Source organism: Microcaecilia unicolor, chromosome 10, assembly GCF_901765095.1.
Source record: "Microcaecilia unicolor chromosome 10, aMicUni1.1, whole genome shotgun sequence".
Taxonomy (NCBI): Eukaryota; Metazoa; Chordata; class Amphibia; order Gymnophiona; family Siphonopidae; genus Microcaecilia; species Microcaecilia unicolor.
The window spans coordinates 58442439-58458977 of NC_044040.1; the positions used below are offsets into that span (position 1 = coordinate 58442439).

The window sequence follows — 16539 nt, forward strand, 5'->3', positions numbered from 1 at the left end:
ACTCTCCCAAACTAGGCTTCAACCTAATTCAGCCCCTCGACACACTGATTATGATTTATAACAAATAACTAATATACCTACAAAAAGTTATTCCATTATTATACATCCTCTGTGTACATCCATGCACTGCTCTAACCTCCTTGTTCCAGACGCCTTAAAAAAAAAAAAAAGCACCGCCAGAACTTATGGGACCCAATACAAGAAAGAAGCTACAGTTGGTTAAAGAAAATGGCTAGGGAGGTTGGGAAATGACCGGGGGAAAATGTCCTTGCTGGGAATTGTCCCCCTTAAGTGGGAATTGTCCCGGGGGGAACTGTCCTATGTGGGAATTGGTGGGTGGGAACTGTCCAGTGGGAAATTGCCTGATATCGTCAGAACTGCTCATTAAAGATCTCCTTGGTTAGGGAAATGCAAATAAATCAGGTTCACAACTATATATTATATTTAAGAGTTTTTTTCCCATGTGTCTTTAGATAGTTTTGGGGTTTTCCCTAAACTGGAATATATGCTGTGCAAATTCTACGCTGATTCAAAAGAAGCAAATCAAATCACCCTAATCCTCATTTACCATCCTCCGGGAGCTTGGTCCAAGGCAGAACCTCGACTTGTACAGATTATTTCCTCTGCCAAATGTCCCAATTTTCTAGGATTATATTCCGGGAAGGCTTAAACCTACACTTGGAAAATGATGCGGACACCAATGTCCACAACTTCAAATCATTCCTGAAGGACTGCAAACTAACTACATTCTCCGAGGGTGCAACTCATGAAAAAGGCCATACATTATACTTCATGACTTCCAATCCTAATATCTTGATCAGTTCATTCAAATGGAAGCCAGTATCATGATCTGACCATTTCCAACTGGATTTCACCATTGATATCTGAACGTCAAGCTTAGCCAGGCACAAGTCATCCAAACATCTCCACCAGAGGTAAAATCAATAAGGTCACTTTCTGGTCTGAGCTAACAAGACTCCCTCAGTACCTCATCTCCTACACATGGTTCAATCAAATCCCACTGGGATAACAAAGTGAAAGCCGTACTAGACAAAATTGCTCCATTTACCACTAAAAAGGTCAAGATGTCCAAAACTTCACCACAGTTTACAGAGGAACTATCCATTCCAAAAAGGGAATGTTGACGCCTTGAAAAGCAATGGAGAAAGAACAAAGGTATCATTGATAAGTCCAAATGGACGTCAGCCTTCCAATGCTACAAAAAGAAAGTTGATGATTCAAACCATCAGTATTATAGCAGCCTAATACGTCAAGATGATCTTGATAACAAAAAAACTTTTCTCCTTAGTTAAAAAAAACTAGCTTCTACTAATGATGATGAACATTCACAGAAAACATGCCCCATGGCCAAAGACCTAGTTGATCATTTCGCCAATAAGATCCTCTTTGGTCTGAACTATCTAAAGCTACTCCAACAGAGGAAAACAGTCCAATCTGTAGTTCATCCTCAATCGCCAGAGATCCTACAATCCAAGGACTCAAAACTGACCAAAACTAGGAATCTTTTCAATTACTAACAGCTAAGGATGTAAGATCACTGCTGTTAAAATGCTCCCAAGTCAACTGCTTCCTGGATCAATGCCCAACATACCTACTCAAATCCATCCCTATGGAAGCAGAAAACTGGTTACTCGATGATCTCAATGAGCTGTTAAAAAATGGCTTTCTTCCTCCTGATATAGGCAAAATTGTTCTCACTCCGTTATTGAAGGGATCTGGGCTAGATGTAACATCGCCTACAAACTACCTTCCAGTGGCAAACATACCCAATTTTTACTAAAGTATTAGAAACCTACATTAGTAAACAACTCTCTTCATCAAAGATACAACTCATTCTGTAGTGAATAGCATGACTGCTGTTACCACATGGGCTCTGACCAATAAACTGAAACTGAATGCGCAAAAAAACCAAGGTCCTGTGGCTCTGAAATCAGGGAGTTGAGGTCCCATCATCAATATCTTTGTCCAATGGTCAAATCTTTACAGTTGAATCTGAAACCAGAGTACTAGGGGTCTTGCTTGATTCTTCGCTCACCTTCTCTTCCTATATTAGCCAGCTATGGAATTCAAAATGAGACAGATATATCTAGTCAGATCATTCTTTGACCAAAAAGCCGTTGCACTACTAGTCCAAATGTTAGTCCTACCTCACTTGGATTACTGTAACGTTCTATTTCTTAGTATTAAGTGTCAATATCAGAAAAAACTGCAAATCATACAGAATACAGCTGTTAGACTAATATACAGATTGAGTAGATATACTAGTGTTTCAACTCATCTTAACAAATTGCACTGGCTTCCCATAGAAGAAAGACTCAGGTTCAAAGCTGCTTCTTTAGTTTTTCAAATCTTAAAGGGTTTCACCTCTGAACTGCTGACTAAAACTATTTTGCTACATTTGGTCCAGTCTAAAAGACTGAAAGAACAACTGATGCTAATGTTATCGTTTCAAAAGACAATTCAAAAAGCAAAAGATTTTCAGCTCTCTATTCCCTGTACTTGGAGTTAAAATAAGGAACTCTCTACCTATTGCCATCAGAACAGAAAACAGCTACCTTTGCTTCAGGAAGAGGCTAAAAATCTTTCTCTTCCTTAAGACTGCTTCATAACAATCCATTAACTTCTACGTCCAAGTATCATCCATTACCCTTTCCTATAATGTTTTTGATCTCATGTATTACACCAATGGTCTCTAATTGTTCTCATACCTCACATTAACATTATGTGCTTTTATCTCACTTAGAATATAAACCGCACTGAACCCTAGAAAGGGAATATTAGTGGTATACAAGAATTGATTTGATATGTTTTTGCTAGTGACGCCCACTTGGTACAATAGGGATCATAAAACTTTTAGGAAAAATTTGCTCTTTCCCTTGGAGGAAGACAGAAAGGATCAAGGTTGCAAGCAGTCACACACATCAGAGTTAATGGCAGAATACTATGGATGATGGGGAAATATGATCTTTGCTTGTGTAAGTAAAAGGTATGTATTATACTGTATGGTCTCCCTCCATGTGGGTTTAAATTTAACAGCAAGATATTTAATTGCAGAATAATTACAACTTCATCCAAAATGCTTTGAACTATACAAATCTAGTTGCAACAGTAGATTCTTCACTTTCGAAGAGTGGTATAACAATAATAATGAAAAATGGTCTTTCATAATCAAACTGCAACACTAGTTTCACAGGAAGTATTACTATCATCCTGAGAAGTATTATTTTCAGCTAAAAATCATCTTAAATTAAAAGAAAAATGATTCACTTTGTAAAAACATTAATTCAAAAATAAATTAGGAATATAATTCTTCAGATGTTGGAGAGCAAGGCCAGTGCTGGGCAGACTTCTATGGTCTGTGCCCTGATGTCTTTCTTCTATGTTTGTGCAGCGCTGTGTACTCTTTGTAGCGCTATAGAAATGCTAAATAGTAGTAGTAGTAGTATCATGGCTGGACAGAATCAGCTTCAGAAGTTGAAGAACATGGACCATGCCGGGCAGAATTCTACAGTCTATGCCATGAAAATGGCATGGACAATCAAAATCAGGTATACATATGAAGTGCCCATGCCTTATAGTCGGTTGAGTTCTGGCTGGCTGGGTGGCGATACTGAAGCCTTTTTTCTCCACTTTAAAAAATTAAAAGAGATAAAAAGATAAAACGAAAAAAGAACAATCACTGATACTCCTTGGTGTAGAGCTAGTCTTGTATCCACTGTAATACACAGCGTGTGTGAAGCTGTGTTTTAGAGTTTCAAATACATATGAAGTATCACATCATACCTTATGTAATGAATTTATCTTTTTGAGAAGACTGGATGGACCATACAGGTTTTTATCTGCTGTCATCTACCATGTTACTATGATACAGTATTCATAAATGATGCTATGCATAAATGATGATCCTTAAGAGATAAGCACTGCAGAGGAGTAAAAGTGTAGAACAAATGCAACTAAGTCAACTTCAGAGAAGCAATGCAAGCATAACTATGTTTCACATGTAAGCTACTTTGGATAAAAATAAGACAAATAACTAAAATCAAATCATTTGATAACTTTCACTCTTTTAGTCCAAAAGCATTTATGATTTATGGGCTTTTATCTTACTTTGATGTCCACAAGTTCCTCGGTAGCTTCCACATAACACCGTGCTATGGTTTTTCTCTTGATTTATCAATTACTAAATGGAAAAAAGAAATAAAAGCATTAATATATCATTCATACATTTGCAAATTTCAAACTATTTTGATGGGGAAACTGTTCAGAATACATTATTTTAGTATTTACAACCAATTCTGTTCTTCATGTCATACTAAAAAGCATATCCAGGCTTAGCTCAGCCCATGGCTTGGCCTGCAAGATGCTTAGCACCATTGGCTGAATATTGACTCCAGAATGTACACACATTCAACCAAACTTACACAGGTCCATTTCCAGCTAACAAAGGAGGAATAACCAAGGGGCCAATAAAGGAAGCATAACCACAGACCACAAAGTAGGCAAAATGGAATCAGGAGACAACAATGCCCCTAGAAACTAGTTAAATCAATGCTGGCCGGCTAGTGATAACCAAATGTTTATTAGCTTCTTGATGAGAAGGAGAGGGTCAGGTCGGAAAGGAAGGTTAGGGGTCCTATGGTACAGGTCATAACAGGCCAGAAAGGGTGCAATTAGATCACCAGGGTATTTTTATACATACACATACATTATATATATATATATATACACACACACACACACACATATACATACATACATACATACATACATACATTAGGAAAATGGGGGGGGGGGGGGGTTGGAGGCTGGGTCAATGCAGAAGGAATCCAGGTTGGAGGCTGGGTCAATGCAGGAAGGAGTCCAGGGCAGGGTGGTTGGGTTGGAAGAAAAGGAGTGCCGCTGGAGACCTCTCCTCTCAACTAACCCATATATGCTGCTCCAGACCTGGTGAAAGGCTTCCTCCACTAAACGTGAGCATCATCAACAACACATTAAAATGCATTTAAATGTGGTCTGCAGTAAGTTTCAGCATGAGTTAATACCCGCGCTGAAACCATTTGAGCATTCGGCACACAATAATGTGTGCGCAACTCTGGCGTTAACCATATGTTAATGCTGGTGGTAGTTTTGATCATCGGCCTCGTTACTTGCTACAAAGCTCATTTTATGCATTAAGTCCTGTGGCAAAAACAATATGGAATAACAGCATTAGCGTACACTAACTATTGGTAAATGACCCTGTCAGTGACTTTGTGACCAGTCCAAATCTTTGATAAGGATGATCCATAGAAATACATCAGCTTTTATTCACAAGAGCTGATTTACAACCAAGTTCATCAATTAAAAAAATAAATTGTCTATTAAAAAAGGAACATTAAACATTAAGGGTCCCTTTTAACAAGTTGCATTAAAAGGGGGCCTGCGGTAGCATCGGCGTGTGTTGCTGATGCACGCTGAGGCCCCCCTTCTACCACAGTAGATAAAAGGTTGCGGGGTTTTTTCCCTGAAACAAATGGCCCTGAGCTAATCACAGGAATTGGTGTGCAGCCAAATCAGGGGGAGAGCCCTTACTGCCACCTATTTAGGTGACGGTTAAGAGCTCCTGTGCTAACCCGATGGTAACCGAGCAGCAGCGATTACCGCCGGCTACAGAAATACTAAATATTTTTGAAGTGCCAGAAATGGAACATTGGCACGTGGCTAACCCCTTTAAAAGGGCTCCTAAAGCACGCAAAAGCTCACTATCAAAAACAAATTAATGTAGACAAGAGTTCATTATATGTATTAACACCACAATAGACAATGTATAGTGCAGTTAGCTTCACCGACCAGGAAAGGGATCTAGATGTCATCGTTGATGATATGTTGAACCCCTCTGCTCAATGTGCAGCGGCAGCTAAGAAAGCAAATAGAATGTTCAGTATTACTAGGAAGGAATGCAAAACAAAAATGAAGACGCTATAATGCCTTTGTATTGCTCCATGGTGCAACCGCACCTCAAATATTGTGTTTAGTTCTGGTCACGGCATTACAAGAAAGATATAGTGGAATTAGAAAAGATACAGAGAAGGGCGATGAAAATGATAAAGGAGATGGGACGACTTCCCTATGAGGAAACACTAAAGAGGCTAGTGCTCTTCAGCATCAAGAAAAGACGGCTGAGGGGAGATATGATATAGGTCTGTAAAATAATGAGTGGAATGGAATGGGTAGACATGAATTGCTTCTTTACTCTTTTCAAAAATACTAGGACTAGGAGGCATGCAATGAAGATACGAAGTAGTAAATTTAAAATGAATCAGAGAAAATATTTCTTCACTCAATGTGTAATTAAACTCTGAAATTCGTTGCCAGAGAATGTGGTAAAAGCAGTTAGCTTAGTGGGGTTTAAAAAAGGTTTGGCTGGCTTCCTAAAGGAAAAGTCCATAGACCATTATTAAAATGAACTTGGGGAAAATCCACTGTTTATTGTACTGTTTTGGGATTTTGCCAGGAACTTGTGATCTGGATTGGTCATAGTTGGAAACAGGATGCTGGGCTTGATGGACCTTCAATCTGTCCCAGTGTGGCAATACTTATATACTTATGTACCAGAGGTGTAGCCAAAGTATTCTGTGTGGGCCTGATCCCAAATTGGGTGGGCATACAATCCCTCCTCCCACCCCACGTGTACTTTCTGCTCCTGCCTGGAATGCAATCTCCCTCCCCTCACGTACTTTCTGCTCCTGCCCCTAACCACCAACCCCCAAAAATAAAATAAATATCTGAACTGGTGAGGGATCCCCAAGTCCAGCCTGCTGAAGTTGTCCTTTGATGGCCAAAACAAGTGATTTTCCTACCTGCTACAGCTGGCGACACTTTCCAAACTGTTGCCGCCTTGCTGGCCTCTCCCCTCCTGTACATACTCGGTTTTCAGGCATTTGCAAAAACAAGCATGTGCATGAGGTGGGGAAGGAGATTTGATGCTGTGGAAATGGGTGAAAAGCGCCGCCAACAGTAGCAGGTAAGAAAATCAGCTGGCAGGGCTTGGGGATCCCCAACAGCCATAAGGGTGTCAGAATTTTCAGTGGGCCTGAGCCAAGACTGGGCCCACCCATGGCTATACCCCTGGGAAGTACTCTAATTTTGGGTTTAGGGAATTGTAATTATGGTTGAATGGTATAGAATTCATGTCTATTGTTTGAAATATGCTAAAGTGAATGTCAATCTTAACTTACTCTGATAATAAGTGAAGTTTCCTGCGGCTTAAATGAAATGGTATTTTAAATTTGTCTGCTTGTTTCTGTGATGTTTAGTTCTCATATCCTGTTGCCTTAGTCCCAGGAAATGATAACAGATTTGAAACACTACAAGATGTAAAGAAAAAAAACATAAATCTTAAATTTTAAGTTATATTGTGATTTTCATTCTGCTTTATGTGCTGAAATAAGGTATGGGACCTCATTACATAGGTATGATATGCACCAACATTGTACAGAATTGGAAATATTGAAAAGCACCCTATTAGATGGAAAGTTGCAAAGAGGAAAATATTAATTGACCAGACCAAAAATTACTAACTACTTCTGCATATGCATTATACAGTAGGATGGTGTACACCCATACACATAAGGATACACCAAGAGTCCTGAACGCTTGTCCCAGGCTTTGAAGGATTTATAAGGACCCGGGTGCCCTCCATCATGGTACAGTATGTAGATGATCTACTCATGCGTGCTAATAGTTCAGAAACATGTAAACAAGCAACAAACAGGTTAGTATTTGCAACATATAGGTTTTAAGTTGCAATATTGTTAGTCTAGAATGACATTATTTTTACATGTATTTACTTTATAAAGGGAAGGAAATCTAAGAATCATGGCCATCCTACATGTGTCTTCCCCTTAACAGTATGACTGCAAACTGCCTGTATTTTTTGTGAATAATGGATTTCATGTAGAGTGAACCACTTTATGCCATGTTAAAGGAGTCTGGAAAGCAGACTTCTGCCTTTTATTGAACTTAAGCCAGCTTTAACCAAAGCACCCTGTTTATCATTATTGGACTATGCTTGGAGTTTCATTTGTATGTTTCTTGTACCAAATCTATTTGTTTTAATAAAAACCTGTGAGTTAGGACAATTTAAAGCTGTAAATATTTATACTGATGGTGGATAGAAGGGATTTCTAACTTACGGAGAAATTAGGGCTTACCTGATAATTTTATTTCCATTAGTTCTTCATACTATTCCAGGACAAGCAAGTAGTTATGTCCATCAACCAGAAGGCTCGGGATGATGAAGCAGAACACAACAAACTGTGCAGACTTCCGCCCCAGGAAAGGCATCAAGAAACAGGAGGGCTCCTGGAATAGTGTGAAGAACTAATAGAAAATTATCAGGTAAGTCCTAATTTAGCCTTTCATTACATTCATTCCCACTATTCCAGGACGAGTGGGATGTTCAAAAGCTATCCCTATGAGGGTGGGATGCCAAACCTGACAACTGTACATAAGTACATAAGTAATGCCACACTGGGAAAAGACCAAGGGTCCATCGAGCCCAGCATCCTGTCCACGACAGCAGCCAATCCAGGCCAAGGGCACCTGGCAAGCTTCCCAAACGTATAAACATTCTATACATGTTATTCCTGGAATTGTGGATTTTTCCAAGTCCATTTAGTAGCGGTTTATGGACTTGTCCTTTAGGAAACCATCCAACCCCTTTTTAAACTCTGCTAAGCTAACCACCTTCACCACTTTCTCCGGCAACGAATTCCAGAGTTTAATTATACCTTGGGTGAAGAAACATTTTCTCTGATTTGTTTTAAATTTACTACACTGTAGTTTCATCGCATGCCCCCTAGTCCTAGTATTTTTGGAAAGCGTGAACAGACGCTTCACATCCACCTGTTCCACTCCACTCATTATTTTATATACCTCTATCATGTCTCCCCTCAGCCGTCTTCTCCAAGCTGAATAGCCCTAGCCTCCTTAATCTTTCTTCATAGGGAAGTCGTCCCATCCCCGCTATCATTTTAGTCACCCTTCGCTGCACCTTTTCCAATTCTACTATATTTTTCTTGAGATGCGGCGACCAGAATTGAACACAATACTCAAGGTGCGGTCGCACCATGGAGCGATACAACGGCATTATAACATCCTCACACTTGTTTTCCATACCTTTCCTAATAATACCCAACATTCTATTCGCTTTCCTAGTCACAGCAGCACACTGAGCAGAAGGTTTCAGCATATTATCGACGACGACACCCAGATCCCTTTCTTGGTCCGTAACTCCTAACGTGGAACCTTGCGTGACGTAGCTATAAATTCGGGTTCTTTTTTCCCCACATGCATCCCCTTGCACTTGCTCACATTAAATGTCAACTGCCATTTAGCCGCCCAGTCTCGTAAGGTCCTCTTGTAATTTTTCACAATCCTGTCGCGATTTAACAACTTTGAATAACTTTGTGTCATCAGCAAATTTAATTACTTCACTAGTTACTCCCATCTCTAAATCATTTATAAATATATTAAAAAGCAGCGGTCCTGACGCCCCAAAAGCCGCCTCTGAGCGTGCAACAACAGTCACCCTATAATGCTTGTTAAATGTCACAGCTGTGGCTGTGCCCTGCATCTAGATTAATTTTTTTTCCAGTAATCTGGCTCTGTGATGTCTCCCGATTGCCTCTTTCCTGCATGACTGCTTCTGCTGCAAGTTTCTCTGGCATCCAAGCCTCTATCTGGTGTTCCTGCAGCCAAGCCTCATTCCTAGTTGTGACATCATCAGTAAAGTCCTTTATAAAGCACCTTGAAACTTTCATGCTTTGCCTTTCCAACAGGTCTTTTAACCTTGTCTTTGTGTTCCCTGTCTGGATCCATTTCCTGCTTGGCTTTATTCCTGGATGTCTTAATTCCTGTCTAGCTTTGTTTCTATGTGTCTTGCCTCACCAATTTGCTTCATTTCTATGAAAGTGTGAATAAACATGTGGATAAAGGTAAGCCGGATGATGTGGTGTATATAGAATTTCTGAAAAATTTTGACAAAGATTCTCATAAGAGACTCCTGAGAAAGCGAAGATACTTACCTGTAGCAGGTATTCTCCGAGGACAGCAGGCTGAATATGCTCACAAATGGGTCGGCATCCACGTCGGCCCGGAACCGGCATTTTGCCATAGCAAAAAACAAAAACTTCCCACCTGCCGCGCAAGCGGGTACCTCAGTTAAATGTAAAGCATAAACAAATTAAGTAAAAACAAGCAACAACTCCAAGGGGAGGTGGATGGGATTGTGAGAATATTCAATCTGCTGTCCTCAGAGAACACCTGCTACAGGTAAGTATCTTAGATTTCGCCGAAGACAAGCAGGCTGTAATATACTCACAAATGGGGTATCATAACATTCAGGCTCACTCAAAACAATAAACATTGGTTACTTGGGCCTCACAACGGTGAGGACTTAATACAGATTAACCTGAAACTATATACAGCAGCCTGGAACAGAATAAAATGGGTTAGGTGGGTGGAGTTGGATTCTAAACCCCAAACAAATTCTACAGCACCGACTGCCCAAACTGACTGACGCATCAGGTATCCTGCTCAAGGCTATAGTGTGATGTGAATGCGTGGACTGAAGACCACGTTGAAGCTTTGTAAATCTCTTCAATGGAGGCTGACTTTAAGTGAGCCACCGACGCAGCCATGGCTCTGACATTATGAGCCATGACACGGCACTCCAGAGTCAGCCCAGCTTGGGCATAAGTGAAGGATATGCAATCTGCTAGCCTACTGGATATTGTACATTTTCCGATGGCAACTCCCCTCCTGTTGGGATCAAAAGCACCAAAACAACTGGGCAGATTGTCTGAAGGGCTTTGTCCGTTCGATGTAAAAGGCCAATGCTCTCTTGCAGTCCAAGGTGTGCAAGCTGCTTTCGTCAGGGTGGGCATGAGGACAGGAAAAAATGTTGGCAAGACAACTGACTGATTCAGATAGAACTCCAACACCACCTTCGGCAGGAACTTAGAGTGCGTGCGGAGGACTACTCTGTTGTGATGAAACTTAGTATAAGCTGTGTTAACCACTAGGGCTTGAAGCTCACTGACCCTACGAGCTGAAGTAACAGCCACCAAGTAAATGACTTTCCAGGTCAAGTACTTCAGATGGCAGGAATTCAGTGGCTCAAAAGGAGCTTTCATCAGCTGGGTGAGAACGACATTGAGATCCCATGACACTGGTGGAGGTTTGACAGGGGGCTTTGACAAAAGCAACCTTCTCACGAAGTGAACAACTAAAGGCTGTCCAGAGATAGGCTTACCCTCTACACGCCAATGATAAGCACTAATTGCACTAAGGTGAACCCTTACGGAATTGGTCTTGAGACCAGACTCTGACAAGTGTAGAAGTTTTTCAAGCAGGGTCTGTGTGGGACAAGCAAGAGGATCTAGGGTCTTGCTGTCATACCGGATGGCAAACCTCCTCTATTTGAAAGAGTAACACCTCTTCGTTGAATCTTTCCTGGAAGCAAGACCTGGGAGACACCCTCAGAAAGACCTAAGGAGGCGAATTCTAAGCTCTCAACATCCAGGCTGTGAGAGCTAGAGACTGGAGGTTGGGATGCAAAAGCGACCCTTCATTCTAGGTTATGAGGGTTGGAAAACACTCTAATCTCCACGGTTCCTCGGAGGACAACTCCACAAGAAGGAACCAAATCTGATGCGACCAGAAGGGAGCAATCAGGATCATGGTTCAGCGGTCTTGCTTGAGTTTCAGCAAAGTCTTCCCTATCAGTGGTATGGGAGGATACACATACAGAAGGCCTTTTCCCCAATGAAGAAGAAAGGCATCTGATGCTAGTCTGTCATGGGCCTGAAGCCTGGAACAGAACTGAGGGACTTTGTGATTGATCTGAGTGATAAAAAGATCCACCGAGGGGGTGCCCTACGAAGTAACCACTCATGAGGTTGCATTACCCTGCTCAGTCTGTCGGCCAGACTGTTATTTACACCTGCCAGATAACTAGCTTGGAGAAAAATGTCATGACAGTGTGCCCAAAGCCACATCTGAACAGCTTCCTGACACAGAAGGTGAGATCCGGTGCCCCCCTGCTTGTTGGTGTAATACATTGCAACCCAATTGAATCAAGATGATTTGGTTGGACAGCTGATCTCTGAAAACCTTTAGAGCATTCCAAATCGCTCGCAATTCCAGGAGGTTGATCTGAAGACCGGTTTCCTGAAAGGACCAGGCTCCTTGAGTGTGAAGCCCATCTACATGAGCTCCCCACCCCAGGAAGGATGCATCCATCGTCAGCACTTTCTGTGGCTAAGGAATTTGGAATTGCCGTCCCATGATCAAATTGGACCGGATTGTCCACCACTGAAGAGAATTTTGAAAATCGATGGACAGTTGGATCACATCCTCTAGATCCCCCACAGCTTGATAACACTGGGAAGCTAGGGTCCATTGAGCTGATCTCATATGTAGACGTGCCACGGGAGTTACATGAACTGTGGAGACCATGTGGCCCAAAAGTCTCAACATCTGCCAAACTGTGATCTGTTGAGACGCTCGAACTATGGACACCAGGGACAGGAGGTTGTTTGCCCTTGCCTCGGGAAGATAAGCACGAGCTGTCTTCGTGTCCAGCAGTGCTCCAATGAACTCCAATTTTTGAACAGGAGTGAGATGGGACTTGGAGTAATTTATTACGAGCCCCAGTAGCTCTAGCACCTGAATAGTCATCTGCATGGACTTCCGAGCACCTTCCTCCGAGGTGCTCTTCACCAGCCAATCATCCAGATAAGGAATCACATGAACTCCCAGTCTGGGTAGCAACACTGCAACTACAGCCAGACACTTTGTAAACACTCTGGGCTCAGACGCCAGGCCACAGGGCAGTACATGGTACTGAAAGTGCTGAGTTCTCAGCCGAAATTGAAGATACTTCCTGTGAGCTGGAAGTATCGAGATGTGTGTGTAAGCATCCTTTAAGTCCAGAGAGTATAGCCAATTGTTCTCTTGAATCATGGGAAGAAGGGTGCCTGGGGAAACCATCCTGAACTTTTCTAGAAATAGGAATTTGTTCAGGGCCCTTAGGTCTAGGATGGGACGCAACTCAGACCTAAGGGCCCTGAACAATTTCTGAACAAGGAAGTTCCTGGAATAGAATCCCAGCCCTTCTTCCCCTGGTGGAACGAGTTCGACCGCTTGGGCCTTTAGAAGGGCGGAGAGTTCCTCTGCAAGTACCTGCTTGTGCTGGGAGCTGTAAGAATGAGCTCCCAGTGGGCAATTTGGAGGTTCAGAATCTAGATTGAAGGTGTATCCTAACCAGACTATTTGAATAATCCACTGGTTGGAGATAATGAGAGGCCACCTTTCGTGAAAAAACATTAACCTCCCTCCAACTGGCAAGTCGTCCAGACAGACACTTTTACAGAGACTATGCTGAACTAGAGCCAGTCAAAAGCCCATCCCTTGCTTTTGCTGGGGAGCAGCAGGGGCCTTAGGCGCACGCAGTTGACGAGAAGAAGTGCGCTGGGGCTGAGCCTGGGCAGGCTGCCGAGAAGCCAGAGTGTACCTACGCCTAAGCATAGGAATAGGGAGCACTCCTCTTCCCTCCAAAATACCTCCTAATTGAGGAGGTTGTAGCAGAAGACTCCCAGCGGGAGAGAGAATCCATAGCATCATTGTGCTTCTTGATCTGGCCAACAAGATCCTCTACTTTTTCACCAAAAAGGTTAGCCCCCCAGCAAGGAACATCCACCATTCACTGCTGGACTGAATAGTCCAGGTCAGAAACACACAGCCATGAGAGCAGCAATTCTGAATGCTACATCAAAAGTGTCGAAAGTACCCTTGGCCAGAAATTTATGGCACACCTTCTGCTGCCTGACCATCTGGTGAAAAGACTCAGCCTGCTCCGGAGGGAGGACACCAACCAGGCTGGACAGTTGCCTCACCGAGTTCTGCAAGTGGACGCTCGTGAAGAGCTGGTATGACTGAATTCTGGTGGTGAGCATAGTGGCCTGATACGTTTTCCTCTCAAAAGAGTCCAAGGTACTAGCTTCTCTGCCTGGGGGTGCCGAGTCACACTCTCTAGATCTGATACTGGGATTCAGCTTTCTTTGGGATCACGGGGCCAGACAGAGGGAATGACCAGTCCCGCAGAAGGATAGTCCAGGACCTCGAGCATCTCAGCCCTGGGCTCATCCTCAACCTCCATAGAGAAAGAAATTTCCATAGCCATTTCCCGCACAAAAGATGTAAAGGACAGACTCTCAGGGTGAGACACTCTCATTTCTGGTGGAGGGGAATGTTCAGAGGGAATCCCATAGGATTCGTCAGAAGAAAAGTATCTGGGATCTTCCTCTGACTCCCACGAATGCTCCTCTTCAGTATCGGATAAGACCTCTCTCAGGGCACTCCAAGACTGAGCCTGCCTCGACACTGAGGATCGACTTCCTCGATAGCGAAGTCGAGAGGCCGACGCCCGCCTGGACTGCGGCGAAGCTTCCTCCACCTACGTCGAAGGGGAGTCAACTTGGGTGGCAGCCGACACCGATGTCGCAGGCAGCATTGAGGCCGGGGACCTCACTGCAGGTGAAGGGCTAGACGCCACTTCAACAGACAGCATGGAAGGTGCAAGCACCCCCGACACCGAAGCAGACTGGTGCAGCAATCTTTCCAGAAGCTCTGGAAACAGGACCCGGACGCGCTCGTCGAGAACAGGCATCAGAGAAGGCTGCGTGGTCGGCGTAATAACCAGTAGCAGAATCTGCCTAGGTTCGGGAGCAGGTACCGGACTGCTAGGAGACCGATGCATCAGCACCTCCTGTATAGAGGGGGAGCGGTCCTCTCAGCGCTGATGCTTCTCGGGTGATGCCCCAGAGCTCCCGGCACCGTGTGTTGAAGGAGATCGATGACGGTGCTTCTTCGCCTTTGTTCACGCCCGTAATCGAGACTTCTCGATACCGATGAAGACGACGTGGAATCCTCACACCTCCTCAGGGCCGAGTCCGATGAAGGTCGGTCCCACGGGGCCTGGATAACAGGCCTCAAGCCAGGTGGAGACCCACTCAACGCTTCACTGCTCCCGGCGCAAGTTGGTCTCTCAGCAGCCATTACCTCTCCTCCCAACGTCGATGCCTCCCTTGATGTCGACACTGCCAACCTCGGTACCGATGTCGATGTCAAAGGACCGGACCAAGCCCCAAAAAGGTTTTTCTCGCTGGGCTTCTCGAGACACTTGAGTCCGTTTCTTCATATGAAGACAGACTACAAGCGGTTGGGCTATGGTTGGGCCCAAGGCACTGGATACACCATGAGTGAGTGTCGGTACATGAGATGGTCCTCTTGCCCCAAGAACAACGTTTGAAGCCGCTGGGTGTCTTCGATGACATGGGAGGAAAAACGGCTTCAGCGAAATCAAATGACGCGATTGTGCCAAAAAAAAAAGGACACAAAAGGGAAAAACCCGACTGTGTGGCCTAAAGGCCGGTCGCATCCAAAAAGAAATAAATCTTAAAAATTGAACAAAAGTAAAACTAACCAAAAAATAAAGGAAGGAACTCTTTTTTTTTTTTTTTTAACAAAATAAATAAAAAACGCAAAAAACTCTTTTTCCTGGGCCTAAACAAGGAGCACAGAAAGAACCTGCCGCACCTCGTCACGGAAAAACAGAAACTGAGGAGACGCGCTCGTGCAGCGGGCGGAAAGTTAGTCTGCGCACACGTGCCAGAAGACTCTGGCAAAACTTTTTTATATTTTGCTTTGCAAAACGCTGATTCCCAGGCCGACGCAGACGTCAACCCACACCTGTGAACAAACAGCCTGCTTGTCCTCAGAGAATGATTATCAAAATAAACAACACATTTTACATGGATATCTCAACTGGGACCTAGCTCCAATATCAATCACACATTGATGAAGGGAAAGGAATTGCCTACGTCTGGATTGAGTGGACCTTGCCACATCAGGAAAAATAGAAACTTTTCCCCAAAGAAAATTCAAGGCTTCTTTGACCAAACCACGCTAGCGATTCCCGCGCGGCAATGCCGACCAAGCTTATTCAAGTGAATCAGCTTTTGTCGGCATTTCCGTACCAGGAATAGCTAGCGTGGTTTGGTAAAAGAGGCCCTCAATTCTTTACATTTAAAATATAATCGTTATAAAGCTTCTTTATCTTGGTTGAAAACAAAAGAAAGCTATCTTTGCAATAATCTTCTCCTGAGATTTTCCAAAATTCCAGTCAAGTCCAAACTGTCTGAAGACGCATCCACCATAGATGATTTTCTAACCGGAGTCGAATGCCTCTTTGGAATTGGCATATAATATATTTTATGCAATGAAGGAAACCCCTCCGGGTAGTATTTAAACACTTCTTGCAAATACTTATAAAAAGCCTCAGGTGACATTGTAAGTAGTTGAGGAAAATTCAACAGGCACAAGTTCAATTCTTTAATATAATTTTCAAAACTCTTCAGTTTTCTCTGAAACAGAAGAAGTCTTGAATTAAAATACTTTGAGTCTGTTTAAACT

General features: G+C 43.1%; 1 protein-coding gene across 3 annotated transcripts in view; it reads right to left on the reverse strand.

Annotated features, from left to right (window-relative positions):
- FOXP2 (forkhead box P2) overlaps positions 1-16539 on the reverse strand; it is a 997693-nt gene that overhangs the window by 801529 nt on the left and 179625 nt on the right. For all 3 annotated transcript variants that reach the window (XM_030215772.1, XM_030215771.1, XM_030215773.1), the window contains exon 3: positions 4129-4201. The gene's annotated coding sequence lies outside the window, so the exon portion shown is untranslated. The remainder of the gene's footprint in view (positions 1-4128; positions 4202-16539) is intronic.